Raw genomic sequence first — 14703 nt, 5'->3', positions numbered from 1 at the left:
ATTTTCTTATCCAGAGGTAGCTCCAGTATTGTCTCTAACACATGGCTTTTACAAAAGAGGGGCACAAATTAGAATAGCTATTTTGCTGGGCATGGTAATGATGATTTATAGGAAGTTTACAAAGGTACTGAAGTTTGTTCAAGATAGGTATGGTATGGAAAAGAGAAAGATTTCTGCATGTTGCAGGTTTTGTCATTATTATAAGTTAACCTGGCATTTATGGAAAAATGTAAGCAAACAAATCTACTTCAGGGAACTGGCCAAAACCCTCTCTGACTGTCAAAGAGGTGACTGAGTGTGGTGACTTGTTTAAGGGGTAAAGATGTCCTTCATCGTGTTGTGCCTTGTCTCCCAGCTCTACTCCCAAAGGAGTGGGAAATGCCAGGTTCAGAACAGGCTGGTCTTTCCACAATCCTTGGTATCAGTCTTCTCACCTGGAGCAACACTCTAGAGCAAAATACAGAGCAAGAATTCTGCATGGGTTTCCCATACAAACCCCAGGAATGGTATGCAGCATTCACAAGCTGGGCTGCACACAACCCAGGGTATCAGACTGTGCCTGTGGCCAGTACACCTTCACGGGCTGTTCCCAGGTGTCACCTGCTCATTGCCTTCCTGGGGCTTTTTCCTCACCTTGCACTGTGTCAGAGCGGTGCACCCTCACCTTGCTGTTCCCAAAGCCCTTTGCAGCTTGAAGTGTTTTGATTTAGGCTCTTTTTTTTTTTTTTTTTTTTTTTTTTTACCTGTGATAGTAACTCAGTAATGTGGGCAGCAAATTCGAGCAGCCGAGCGCAGTTCCTTGGATACTCATTTCCTCATCACTGGTGTGTAGCTCTTATGTTTTATGGAAGGTTGTGTTGCTGGTGCAAAGGCACCTCCTTGCCTTTCCCCAGGTCTGATTGTTTCCTCCAGCTTTGCATACAAGGGGGTTAATAAGAAGCTGGTAATTCCCCCCAGCCACTGTGGAAGCCTGATCAGGAGCCAGCAGCGAGAGGGAGGTGAGGCAGGGATCAGTCCTTTGTAGGACTGGTGGCTTCCTGGCCCTGTTCTTAGCATGGGGAGGGTTTGGGTCTTTCCCTGCCTAGTTCCAGTGCTGACCATCCCCTGGCAGAAGAACATGCATCCCTGGCTGTTCAGAAAGAGATTATGGCACATCTCTATGACTTCTCCACATTTGTTCGGTGAGGAGACTTTATAGTGTCATGGAGCTGGGTTATGGGGTGAGGAGTGGCTGATTTTGCCTCTGTGCCAGCTCCAGCAGATGTCTGCCCTCTGTTCCTGTGTGGATGGGGAGAGTGGCTCTGTGTGTGTGTGTGAGAGAGAGAGAGAACGGAGCGCTGGCTCATGCTATTTCCTCCCTTCCCTTGGGGCTTGACTGGGACCCATTTTTTTTCTCCGCTGCCGCTCTAATAAAAAAAAGTGGCTCAGCCAATTCTCTTGAACCTGAACGCAAAGGGAAGGAGACAGGGAGTGAAAAATGTGAAATCAAATGGGTTTTTTTCCCCAACCAGCTGCAGTCACCAGGGAATGGGGCTGGGAACACGGTGGCAGTCTCCAGCAGCGGGTTGGGGGGGCAGTAATTATTCATGCGGGGACCAGGAGCAGGAGTGCTGCTCTCCCCGTCTGAGGGAGCTTGTTACCACCTCGAGTTTGCTTAAAATACAGCTCTAATTACCTGTTTAAACAATAGCTCTGTCCCTTCCTTGGTCTATGAAGACTGCACACATTTTAATTATCGGGAAGACCTTGGCCATTCACCTTTCTGAGGTATTTAATGCTTCCAGTCAAATGCCTGCCCTGATGTACTCTGTTACTACTCCACCTCTCGAACTCTCGCTGGTGGAGAGCTGCAGGGTGTCGCTGGTGAAACGACATTCTCTGGCAGATATTTTTCTGCATAATCATGGTATTTGGGTTAATTTTGCTCTGCTGGGCACATTAGTCTTTAGCTCCTAAAAAAAGAATATGCAAGCCCTCCTCCTGCCTTTCCTTTCCCTCTGTGCACACATGAAAAATAGGGCTTAGATTGTATCTGAATGTGTGATAATATTCTAGTCCTGAAAATAAATGCCAAACCTGTTCCTGGGAGAGGAACACCTTTTTTAGAGGCAGTGTATCCAGCACGGGAAGGGCTCTCCTTTTCCTTTGCCCAGACATCTATCCATCCACCCCAGCGCTGTCTTCTCCCCACAAAGCCTCCCGTTTTGGGTATTTTTCTTTTCCTAGCAAGCAGTGGGCTGGGAAATCCCCGCAGTCACAGCGCGGCGCAGCAGGGGGATCCTGCGGAGTGAAGAGCCTGGAGGCGATGGAAGCGCTGCTGCCGTCCCCGGGCACACAAACCCGGCTTTCCCAGGACTCGGCTCCTGACCAGCAGCAGAGATGCTGCAGCTGAGAGACATCCTTCCTCAGGGCCCTTTCCTCACGGATGCTGGGCGAGCAAAAGCTGGGATACCCTGAAACCCAAAGTCTCAGTGGCTGCCCCAGCTCCTGGCAGTGACACAGGGCAAGGGTAGGGCTAGTCCCAGCAGGCAGCAACTTCTTCTGGATATCCATCAGAGTGCATGGGAAAGCATCCACTGCCACACTGGGCCCAGGTGATGAAAGGCTGGCAAGAGGGCTTTGCTTCAGCAGAGTGCCTGAGAAGGGGGCCAGGACGCTCAGAAGAGGAGACACTAATTTATAGTCAGAGAGGAGGAGGATGCCAAACACTGCCCGGCCCATAAGTGTCAGCCTCTGAAACCTTGAAACTTGTCTGTGAAACCTTGTCTGTGGGGTTTGAGCCGGCCAGCTGGGAAGAACACAGAGTAAACGCAGCAAGCTGCCCGGAGGGCCTGGAGCTGTAAATCTCCACAGCCTGGATTTAAAGAGCTGCCAGAACTTTTCATGAGGTTAGAAAAACACTGGGGAGGTGGCAGAGGAACACCTGGCTGTTTCTTCCTTCCTCCTCTGCTGTCCTGCCTCTTGGGGTTTTTGCCTTCCCTTCAGGAGCTGGTGAAGTGTAATGGAGCCTTTTGGGACTGGAAGGTACTGCTCTGATTTAGGGTAATTGCCTGTATGTCATGATTCAGCGCATCAGTTGAGCACTGGTCCACCGCTGGACATGATTAACTGGACATGATTAACTGTAAAGACCACAGGGATTTTCCATGGGACTTAGGCATGTGCTTCCCTGCTGTGCAGACCGCGGTTCCCCATTACCACTGCCGGCTTCGGTGGGGTTGCTGGAGAGCAAATGCAAGAATTCAGCTCTTTTGTATCAGATCCCCCTTTGTTTTTATCTAACCGCTGAAATTGCAGAGCTGGAATATTTCAAAATATTTGCTCAGCTGGCTACGAAACGCGAGGGTTTCTTTGGAGGGGAACGGCTCATTTATTCTCCAGCCAGATCAAGCACCTCCAGCTAATGATGAGGCATCACGACACATTGAAGCCCTGCTAATGGCAGCGTCCTGAGGAGTGAAGATAAACAGTCCTTGCCGCAGCATGGGGGGATGCCGATCCCTCCCCTCCGCTGATGACAGAGGGATGAGTAAAGGAAAAGGGGAGGGGAAAAAAACCGTGCTGCTCTGGATGTCCCAGTTTTCTCGTGCCTTTTTTTTTTTTTTTTATATGTTATTATTTTATTAAAACCTAGTACCCTTACCAAAGCTAAGCGAAGAATCCCTTTCATCCGCTGGTGTGTTTCGTACCTTTGATGGCCAGCCTTTCATTTCACTTTGAGGTATCCCCGCTCAGAAAATGCCTTGCTGCCTAGGCAGCACATTTGTTCCTCCCCGGCCGGATGCAGATGTGACCAATTTGCTTCCCCGACACAATGCGAGTAGGAGCAGGGGCGGAGAGGGGAGGAAGGTCTGTGGAGCCCAGTGGCGCAGCAGAAGGCAGCGAGGACAGCGCCGTGCTATTTATTCCCTGCCTTCCACCGGGGTCTTCGGTGTCCCGGGAATGGTAAATCTTAACTTCCATGCTATAGTGCACCAGGATGCAATTTACTTCAAAGACAGCATAAATCCCTGGATGCCGCTTAGTTCACAGGGCTGTTACATAAAAAGGGTTTATGCACTTCGGTCCTGGGAGCAGGTTCGTGGTTTTCACCGTGGGTCTCAACTGAAAGGCCTGCAGTTGGTCTGAAAGTCTCACAAAGGCCTCAAAACCCGGACTGTTCCTGCCCTTCTGAACCACCCAAGTGCTGTACTCTGCCACGCCAGCCTTGGGAACACTCTCCCTCCATCCAGCCCCACTGATGCAGGGCAGTGACTCCCCCAGCGCCCGGCTGGATGGGGGGGAAGGGGAGGCATAGGGAGGCTCTGGGATTATTGTTTTTTACCCTTAGGAAAAACGCTGGGGAGGGAGGGGAGGAAGGAAGCAAATTCCTCTTTCTTTGCTACCACAGCTGTCTCGCCAAAAGAAAACAAAAAGCACTTTGGCCATGAAAAGCTGTGTGTGAAGTGGGTGCTGCCCTTGCAGAGGCGGGCTGGGGGCATGCGTGGGAGTGGGAATTTCTGCCCTGACTGAAGGCAGAAGGGCCGGGCCCTCACCTGCTGTGAGCCTTTTGGTTTCTGTGAATCCCCATGAAGTCATGCCATTTCACACTGACCCCACGAGCTTTTTGTTCTGTGGCAAACGTCACAGATTTAAACAGGGGAGAGCTAAAAGACCTCTTTAGGCACATGAAAAAGGTACCTTTTCAGGAGTGACAGAGAGCCTGCAGAGCTCAGACCCTGCTGTCAGGAGTGACGTGGGCAAGTACAGCCCCAAATAACTTCCAGAAGTGGGACTTTGGATCTGTTTAAATACTGTTTATCCACCTCTTGGCCAGGAGAGTGGATTCTAGACAGCCACCTTGCCTAGAAGACTTGCCTTATGTGCTAGCGAATTAAAATCAAGCTAGAAAACACACGGGTAAACTTCTAAGAATTTAATTTCTTGGCTTAATGTGGGAACCCAGGCATTTTCGGAATATTGCTTTTGGAGTGAAAGAGGAGAGAAGAAATCCCTTCTGCCCTCTGTAGTTCAAGCATATTAATAATGTCTTAGTTGCAAAGCTGTTTACGCCTCCCTCCCCTCCCCTCGTGCCGGGGTGCTGCTGTGTGTCTGCTCTCATCAGAGCTGCCTTCATTGTGCAGCAATGCTTCATCGTTAGCCAAAGTTGCTTTATCTTCGTGAGGGAGAATCAAGCCGTCCCTCTCGGAACCACCCATATTTCATGGCCAACTAAGCAATATTGCAAAAACATCGAGGATTCCTCAATTTCCTTGATCACGTGGAGCAGATGCTGGTTTGATGCTGGGAAAACTGATTAGCGAGCCCCTTCCTGGCTAGTCTGTCACGGCGCTGACAGCCCCAATGCAGGCAGCTTGTCCAGCAATAGAAAGACCATTACCAAGTGCATTTTTCATGCAGCGAGAGAGAGCGTTCCTGGCTGCTTTCATGCAATGAAAACAAATTTCCAAAAGCCCACACGGCAAAGTGCCCGGGTGATAATCCGCTCCTGTGCGATATTACCTTCAAATGTGTTATCACTGGGAGTGTAAAATCCTGACTCCCGTTGGAGCCCCACTGTCATTAATCGAAGGCTTTGCTCGGCCAGGGGCCTGTCTAACTCACAGGGCTGGCTGTGAAACCAAGGGCATTACTGGATGATGCTGTCATGCACAGCCGGGCAGGTCTCTTGTAAGGGAGCTGTTGTAGCGGGTGAGCTGAAATCTAGTGTGTATAATTCCAAGGAAACCTATTGGCTTGCAGAGGCTAAAAATCAAGATCAAGAGTTCAGGGTTAAATTCAGCTGTCGGGTCTAGATAAGCTTATCTCCAAAAAGTGGCTTACGAGAGATGTGCCCTGGGCTGAAATGCTTAGCTGGTGACCTGCAGGACTCCTTCCCACCAGGGCTTACCTCCAGATCTGCATGTCTCCTGCGTTTTGGATGCTAAAGCCGTGGCGGGGGCGGGGCAGGGGGTGGATAGCATGTCAGGACAGCTGTGTGCTGGCCCCAGGCCTCCAGCAGATTTATGTGCTTTCTCTTAGCCTGGGTGTCCCAAAGAGAGCAGCGAGTGGCGAGCGCTGTGGTTTTGTTATTACACAGAGGCCTGCTCTGGCGAACAGAGAAAATCAGAGAATTTTTTCCAAGCATTCTTTTTCACTCTCTGGGAAAAAAAACCCAACAAAACCAAACCAAACAACAAAACAGCCATGCCTGTAATCAGCTGCAGGAGCGGAACAGCCCTCTTAATTTATTTTAAAGTGTCCTTCAGGACTGTCTGCTTAATAAGCACGCTCCACGGCGCTGCGCTCCCCAAGGGCGGAAAGGCGCCGCTGCCTGGGAAACTCGTTTTATTTGTTCTCCAGGATTGGATGCCCTCTGCTTCATCCCACCAGACACTGGAGAAGGGAAGCAGGCACCTAAAGGAAGCAGCATGGCTGGGACAACAGCAATCCTGGCGGCTGCCTGCAGCTGCTGTGGGAGTGGCAGCTCCGTGTTTGGGATGCTGAGGAGGGAGGCTGGCACATGGGTGGCTGCCACGGCTGCGGGGGACAGTGGTGACACTGTGTGCCTGATCCCAGCCCTTTGCTCCAGGGGGCTGCTTAAAGGCACTGCAAATTCTGAGGTGGGCAGCATCTGAGCCTGTGTCACACAGCTCTTTGATCCTGTCAGAGGTGTCTGCGGATACGACACATTTCTGGGAAGGGCAGTAAATGGGAATAAAGGTCAGTTGATCAATCATCCTGCCGTCTAGAGCTGTGGTGGCCTTTGTGGGGAAAAGTAAATCAATTACTTTAACCTGTCCCTGTTTTTAAAGCCTATGCAGAAGGTTCTGGGATGCGTCACGGTGACATGGATCAGTGAGGTGCCCACTCACTCAGCCAACTTGTTAACAGAAGAAATTAAGATAGAAGCAATAAAACAAGCCTGAAATGCTGCAAGAAGGCAGTGAGGACAATGAGGCTCTTGTCAGGTTAGATGTGAGGTGCATGGATACCCCTCTGGGGGTGGTCAGTACCCACTCTTGCCTGCCACCAACCTCTCTAGGCAGAGACCTCCTCCAAAGAGAGGTCCATGCTGCTCCACATCTCCCTGAGAATCCCCTCTCAGAGCTGATACATCCAAGCAGTGCTCCAGGAATCCAGTGCTCACTCCCACATGGGTGCCAGCAGCTGCCTATGTCCCCTGGAACAGCACACTGGAGCTGCCACCTCCAAGAGAATCCCACACCCAACATTTTCTCACAGTGTATGATTTCTGTGCAGAGACACAGACACACGTGTGCCTGTGAGAAAGTTACATTTTGGCTAAAATTCAAAACATCCTGCATTGGGTGTATTGAAATGCATTAATGGGAGTCATTGCTACGGTGCTCTTGCTACCTTAAAATGATCCTGCAATGCTTGAGACACTGAAAATGAGATGTTTCATCTTAAAAAACCCCAAAAAACCAGACTATAAGGTCTGGGAATACTAGTTTAAACTTCAAACATTTTCTTTTCTTTTCTTTTCTTTTCTTTTCTTTTCTTTTCTTTTCTTTTCTTTTCTTTTCTTTTCTTTTCTTTTCTTTTCTTTTCTTTTCTTTTCTTTTCTTTTCTTTTCTTTTCTTCTCTTCTCTTCTCTTCTCTTCTCTTCTCTTCTCTTCTCTTCTCTTCTCTTCTCTTCTCTTCTCTTCTCTTCTCTTCTCTTCTCTTCTCTTCTCTTCTCTTCTCTTCTCTTCTCTTCTCTTCTCTTCTCTTCTCTTCTCTTCTCTTCTCTTTTCTTTTCTTTTCTTTTCTTTGGAAATTTTGGCAAACAGTGTATTTTGTTTTGAAAAAACAGTTCTTGTAATATCTAAGAATGATAGGAACATTTCCAAAGCTTTAAAAACCCAAAATAGGCCTTTGCTGATAGTGTCACTGAGAGAAATCCAGATGCTGCTGCAGGGAGGTCCTGAAAACAGAACATCCTTCAGCTCTTGTGTCCAGCCCCAGCCAAACACAAGCTTTCAGCTGAGAAAGTAAAAAGGAGACTCATGAAATGAAGCATTGTTTTCTCCCCAAACCCTGTAGCTTTTCAGGAAAAAAAAAAGTGTATGGAAGTCTGATGGAGACAATTCCTGAGCTAGTCCCTGATTTGCCCCACAGAAAAGCCCTAAGGGAAGGGCTTTCGTGAAAACAGTTTTACATTGGAGTTATTTTCCTTGCATTTTAAGGGCCAACATTTTTTAGGGTGGTGGCAATGTATTTTCTTTGACTTTTTTTTTTTTTCTGGAAGTGAAAAGATGGTGTATTATGCAATCAGAGAAATCTGAGGCATGGGGCCTGAGGAACAAAACACCACCCATATCGCCAAGCCTGTGTTAGAACTGTAGGATTTGGGGTCTCTGTCACAAGACAAATCTGCTACACTGAGCTCCTGTGTCCCTTTCTCCTGAGTGGTGCTGGTGAGGGTTTGGTGAGGCACCCGAGCAGTAGCAGTCTCTCCCTGCCAAAAATAAATGGGAAGCAGGGAGGTTAACTCCAGCAGGACCTGGTTAATCTGTGCTTAGATTATCTCAATTGCACCCAGGATTAGGAAATGCTTTAGCAGGGACTAATCTTACCCGGTGGACAGCAGCCTGCCTGACTTCTTAATCCCATCCCTTGACTCCCAGGACTTGACTTCCAAAACAGATGGGTCCCAGGCATCCCTGTGGCCCGGCCGTGCCTCTCTGTGGGGTTGTGGTGGGAACCCTAGATGTGATTTTGGGTCTTTTGCACATCAAACTCTGCATTTAAACATCCTTTCTTCTTTCTTTCCCCTCCTTCTACAATAACCAGGGATCAGGCAGAAGGCTCTGAGCACTGTGGAAAGTGTTAGGCAAGGACAAGACAGAGCTGTGTTAATTACCCTGATTTTCTGAAGAGATGCCACAGTGGAAGATGAAAGGGAAAACAGCTGATGTGAGAGCATTTCTTACTGCCAAGTGATGCTTTGAGAAGGTCTCCAGTGATATTTCTGCGGTAGTGTAACTGAGCTGGGTGCCCTGAACCTCAGACAACCTTCTGGGAAGGTAACTCCATCCAGCCTCTCCCTCTGGAAAGGAAAATAACTCAGAGCACAGCTGCAATGGAAATCCCCCACTTCAGGGAAAACAAGGAGAAAACCCCACCAAAACCAACAAATAATAATTTTAAAAGCATGGTTTTTCTTTTTTTCAAGAGAAATAAAACATTTTTGCACTTTTTGGCAATTAAAAAAGCCCCAAACCCCCAGGAGGATGTTGCTAGTAATAAACAATGCGAAAAACGTCACTAATTTCTTGTTTGCAAAATTGGCAGAGTTTAGAGCAGCTGAATTTGGGAAGCAAAGTAGAGGTTTGCGAGTGTGAAACACTCATGTGGCTGGCATCCAGCAGCTCCCCTGCCGGGGAAGAAAAGCCTCTAACACAGATTATCCAGCAGTTTATGCAGCTCAGCTTCAGCGGGGAGACCTTTACGACAGCAAACCTCCCAAGAGCTCCGCTTGTGAAACCCCAGCGCTCATCCCCGCGGTGCCTCCGGCCCCTCCCCACAGCATCACCTCCTGCAGGGGCTGCCTCCCGCCCAGCCTCCCCCTTCCCAAGGCTGTGCAATTCCCAAACTCGGACTGTGCCCAAAAGCACTGCTGAGCCGTAATTGGTGCCTGAGGTGAGAATTACAGAGGCCCTTGAAAGGAAGGCAAAAAGAAAAACAAAGTCCCTGCCCCAAACAAATCAGCAGAGCAGCAGCAACAGTGAATAACCCCTGTGTGATTTAAAGACTTGAAAGAGGCAATAAATAAAGTCAATTAGCCCACAGACTTTGTCCCGGCTTATGTGGAGCCAGTCTGGTAGAAAGAAGGGCAAACCCAAAACCTGTTAGCCACAAAAGCATCTCTTTTCCCTACTCTAAAAAACCCACTAAAATAAAAAATACCAAAAGGAGCAGGGGTGGTGGGGGTGATGCCAGGAAGAAAAGGAAAGCGAAAGGGCAGGTCCTGCCGGGGAACAGGCTGTTGTAAGTGATTTATTAAAATAAGGAGGGAGCCCTACTGCCAACCCTCAACCTCCCCTCCTGCTCAGAAGGAGCCCCTCACCCACAGGGGGGCTTTGCTCCCACAGTCTGGGAGTGAAGGGAGCACCAAAGATATTCCCTAGGGATAGGGCAGCTGCTTTGTCACCATCCCTCCCTGGCCCTGCTCAGTGTCCAGCAGTCAGGAAAAGAACTGGTCGTTCAAGTTTTTAGGGCCAAGGTTAGGAAAGGATTAACCCAGCCTTTCCCAGACCTCAAACACTTTTAATCAGGATTTACAGTTGTGAATTCACTGCTGAGGCCATTTACTGTCCCTCCTCTGTCTTGCAACCCTCATATCCTTTACAAGAATGCTCTTTTGATACCCTATAGGTACCTTTGCACATCCTACCCTTATTAGAAATTACCTAAAAACCACAGAGCTTTGGGACCAAAGATACTCAATATGCTTCTGTGCTAAACATGCCACAGTGTCTCTTAACTCCTGACAACCATTATCCAGCTGCTGAATGAACCTTATTATGAGCAATTTTTGTAAATCATATTAAAAGCGTAAAGTCAGAATGACGAAAAAAATGGATCTTGGGGTCATGAACTGCAGCAACACCTGGCAGGTTGGTGAAAAAAAAAAAAAAAAAGAGAGAGAAGCTACGAAAATTGTTGACACAAGATCCTGGGATGATACTTCACAGACAGCAGCAAGTATGTCACACCCAAGCCTGGGACAGGGCTTACCCAGCCCTGCAGCTGCGGGCTGACACCCATCGCAGCTGCCTGACACCGCATCCTGCACCTTTCCGGGAACCTCCGAGCAGCTCAGCTCGGAACGTGCCAGAACCCAAAAGATTTTGAGACACGCCACAAACTGGAGGGGTTTTCATCGACCAAAATACTTCCAGTCCAAGGAGGGCTGGGGCAGCGGGCTGTGTGTAGGCAGCAGCACGGTGTTAGTTAGCAACTCTCCCCTGCTGCCTGTGGGGCCTGGCGAGTCTCCGCAGCTCTGCGGAGCGAGGTGAGCGAGGTGCGGGGCAGGGGAGCAGATGAGCGATGTGTGCCGTGGCCCTGGGCTGGTGCCTGGGCTGTGTCACTGCGTTCGGAGCCGCGCACGGGCCATTGTGAGCCGTGGGGTTTGGCCATCACTGATGAAGAGCCCTCCGGCAGTGACCTTAGCGAGGCGCTGGTGGCTGCGGGCACTTGTCACTGTCGCTGCAGAGGGCAGGACGGAGCGGGGGATGGCGAGCACTGTGCCCCAGACAATCTCCTCCGGCTTTGCTGGAGACCAAAGAATTTGTGTGTGCGTGTGTGTGTGTGTGTGAGGCACAGGGCGGCAGAGCTGTCCCTAGGGCCAGCAGGGTCTGCGGCTGGCAGCCCCCTGGCCGGGGAATGTGGCAAGGAAGGGCAGCCCGGCGGGAGCAGGAGGGTGCTGGAGGGGCAGCGGGACCATTGGATTGTCAGGCGTCGTCAAAGCCAGCGCCTCGGAAAAAACAAAAACACCCAAGGCGGCAGGGCGACAGGAGGAGCCGTGCGGGTGTGACAAATTAAAGATTAGCGGTGCAGCGCACGGGGATGCTCCCGGGCTCACGGCGTGCGGCACAGCGCTGCCCTCGCCGCGACACGCGGCTGGCTGTCGCCCGGCCGTCCCCAAGTGTCCCCTCTGCAGCCCCCTTCCAGCTACACGCACCCATTCAGGGCTCGCAGGCTTTGGCTGAAATCCTGTAATTCCTCGGTGCGCTGGCTCGGCTGCGGCTCCCGCACGGCAGGAGACAAAGGCGAGCGGAGCCCCGCAGCATCCCCGGGCCGGCAGCTCGGCCACGGCGGGGACAGGTAGGGCTCAGGTTTCAGGCTGAAATCAAAGCAGGAAGAGAAGGGAATGGATGACCCATGAGCTCTAAAACAAGAGGAGGTTTTGTTTTATTTAATGCGAGGCCATTTTGGCCGATGTAAAAGTATATCTATCAAAATGGAGACAGAAAACAGTTCTGCCTGAAAACGTTGGGGCCAAATTGGCTTTGAGACTTGCATCGTCCTCAGCCAATTAAAATGTCATAATAATGCAGTCTCAAAAAAAGACACGGTGTCTGCTAGTTATGAGACATACACAAGGAAAGGAATCATTCCCCAGCTAGAACTGTTTATCCAAGCAGGTCTCCATGAGAAAATCTGTTGGTGAAGAGGGAGAGGGAATACCCCGAAGCAGCGGTAGCCTAGATGCAAGCCTGTGCTCTTCTCCATGTTCACATTGCCTGTGCTGGTGTCCCTGGAGCTCTCCAGAAGTTCAGGGGGATATCTTTGCAGGTCTGGGAAGGTCCTGCCCGCACTACAGGTCTCGTGCTTTGGGGTGGCTTCATTGCAAATGACAGTTTTAGCCTCTGTGTTGAATTTCCCCGCCTTGATGAGTCTTTGGGAGACATGTGTCCCCCAGGTATATCAGCAGTAATGGAAAGTGCCACTGTCACTACAGGCACTAACTCATCATTTTGATGACCCATCGATCCCTGGAAGAGTCGAGTGGAGGGTAAAATGAATGTGGTTTGCTGGGACAGGAAGAAAGGAAGAAAACACTGAAGACATTTTGCTCCACTGGCCACTGAAATGAATGGAAAACTGGCCACTGGCTGCAGTGGACATAGGGCTGGGCTGTGCCCAGGTTCACCAGAAGCAGAGACATGCTGAAAGGCAGCTCCCCAATGTCACCCTGGTTTTGAAGACTTTTTTAAGCCTTCTGTTATGTTCTTCATATTAGAGTCAGAAGTTTCAGCTTATCACACTTTCTACTATAAACACTGGCCATGTTTTGCTAACTGTCTTTTGTTGTTTACATATTTCTAAGTAGGAAGAAAAATGTGATTAACAGTTAGCTCGACCAACGTAGATTGAGAGGTGAAATTCCATCCTCCAATCCACGGGCACCATGAGAAATGTATAAAACTGAGTTTTGTAAATAAACTCGCTCTCTTTTCCTGCTTCGCTCACCAGTGTGTCCTCGTGTAGTTCTTCCCATGTCCACTGTGACATCCCAACAGCCATCCCGGGCTAGAGGGAATCCCAGCTGCATCCCTCTGGAGCTGCCCAGAGGTGCCAAGGCTTGTGCTTGGTCTTGCCTGCTCTTTGGAGAATCTCAGACCTGCCTGGGGCAAGAGGGAAATCCCACACACTCCCCAAACTGCAGTGTCTTCCAGGGCCGGTGGAGAAGACTGAGACTCCTGCCCTGGGCCAGCAGAGCAGTGCAGTGGGTGCTGGGAGCTGGAGTTTCCCGGAGGAGCCGATTCCAGCCGATGCCGCAGGCTGTAGCGAGCCCCGGAGGCCATCCCCTCTCCTGGGCTGCCACAGCCAAGGGCTGAGCTGGAGCTCATTAGTCCTGCTGTGAGGGAAGTTAATTAGCTCGGGGAGAACGCCGTGCTAATTTGCCTAACCGGCTTTGGGGACCAAGGTTAACCCCGCCAGGCAGGCTTGGGCTCTCTGCCTCTGGCTGGGGCTCTGCCTCCCGCAGCCTGGGGGCTCCAGCGTGGCTTTGAACGTGTCACCCCTGCTCTCTGAGGCCGTGGGAGCTCAGGTCTCCTGGCAGGGGGGACTGTCATCCCGAGGCAGCTGTGACACCAGCCGGTCCCGCTGGGCAGGGAGATGTCTCTGTGCCGGGCAGAGGTGCCCTGGCTGTGCCTTTCTGCGGCTGCCACACGGCTCAGTGCAGCTTTCACAGCCTGTGTGGCCGTCCCTTCACACCCCTTCCCTGTCCAGCTGCCCCTGCTTCCACACTACTCACTGCTTGCTCTGCAGGGCTCCGACAGGCCCTCATCTTTTCCTGTCTTTATCAGCCCCCCTGGCCTTGCAAGAGTGTACGGCTTGGACAGGGCGATCTGAGCAGCGTGTGTAGCAGATGGAAGCAGGTCCCTGGCTGTGGCCAGGTGGAGGGAGCACTCAGCAGGCAGACACTGGGCATGGCAAGCTGAGAAGAGGCTCCTGGCTCTGCAAAACGCTGCTGCCTCTCCACCTAATGCTAAAGCAATTGGTGTGGATGGCTTTTGAATGGCTGCTTTTGGAGGCTGCTCCCTGCTCCCTCCCCTACATGGGAAGCCAGGCTTGGATCAGCATGATTTGCAGCAAGGGAGAGAAAGGAAGAGAAACACGAACAACAAAGAGTGGGGAAGAGAAAAACAGGAGCAGGGTAATCGTCAGTGCAGGCTTGCAAACTGCTCTAAAAATAGAAGGTGAACTGTTCCCCAGTAATTAGGCAGGAGATGGTTTTATTTGCAGCAGTGCCATTTCAGCAGCAATGCTTTTGGCAGGAGGAGATTGGAATGTCCCAGCAGCTCTAACCTTGCAGAACAGGAGGAGACTTGCCTCCCCTTGCCCAGGGACAATCCCCACAGAGGGCAGGCAAGCGTGGGCCCAGGCATGAACACATTCACATCTTCCTCTGCCTGCCTGGACAGAGGGAACCAGAGGGCAGTGGAAAAAAGGGATCCCCTCCACAATGGCCTACTGCCTGTCTGGGATTAGATGCCCCTCAGCCTTTGCACTGGAAGAAATGACGACATCCTTTTACAGGGGGAGGAGACAGCAGCATCCTGGCACAAGGGGCCTTGACCCCTACAGGGGTTCAAGCAAGGACAAACCATGCCTGAGGTCTCAGGGGAAATGCTATAGGGACCCAAGCTTGGAATACAACAAGGACGGGGCCTGAGGACCTCGATTTGCCTGCAGTGCATTCTGTAA

The sequence above is a fragment of the Prinia subflava genome, chromosome 3 (genome assembly GCF_021018805.1).
Source record: "Prinia subflava isolate CZ2003 ecotype Zambia chromosome 3, Cam_Psub_1.2, whole genome shotgun sequence".
Lineage (NCBI taxonomy): Eukaryota > Metazoa > Chordata > Aves > Passeriformes > Cisticolidae > Prinia > Prinia subflava.
The sequence above is the reverse complement of the archived record's forward strand: the minus strand, read 5'-3'. Positions refer to the sequence as shown.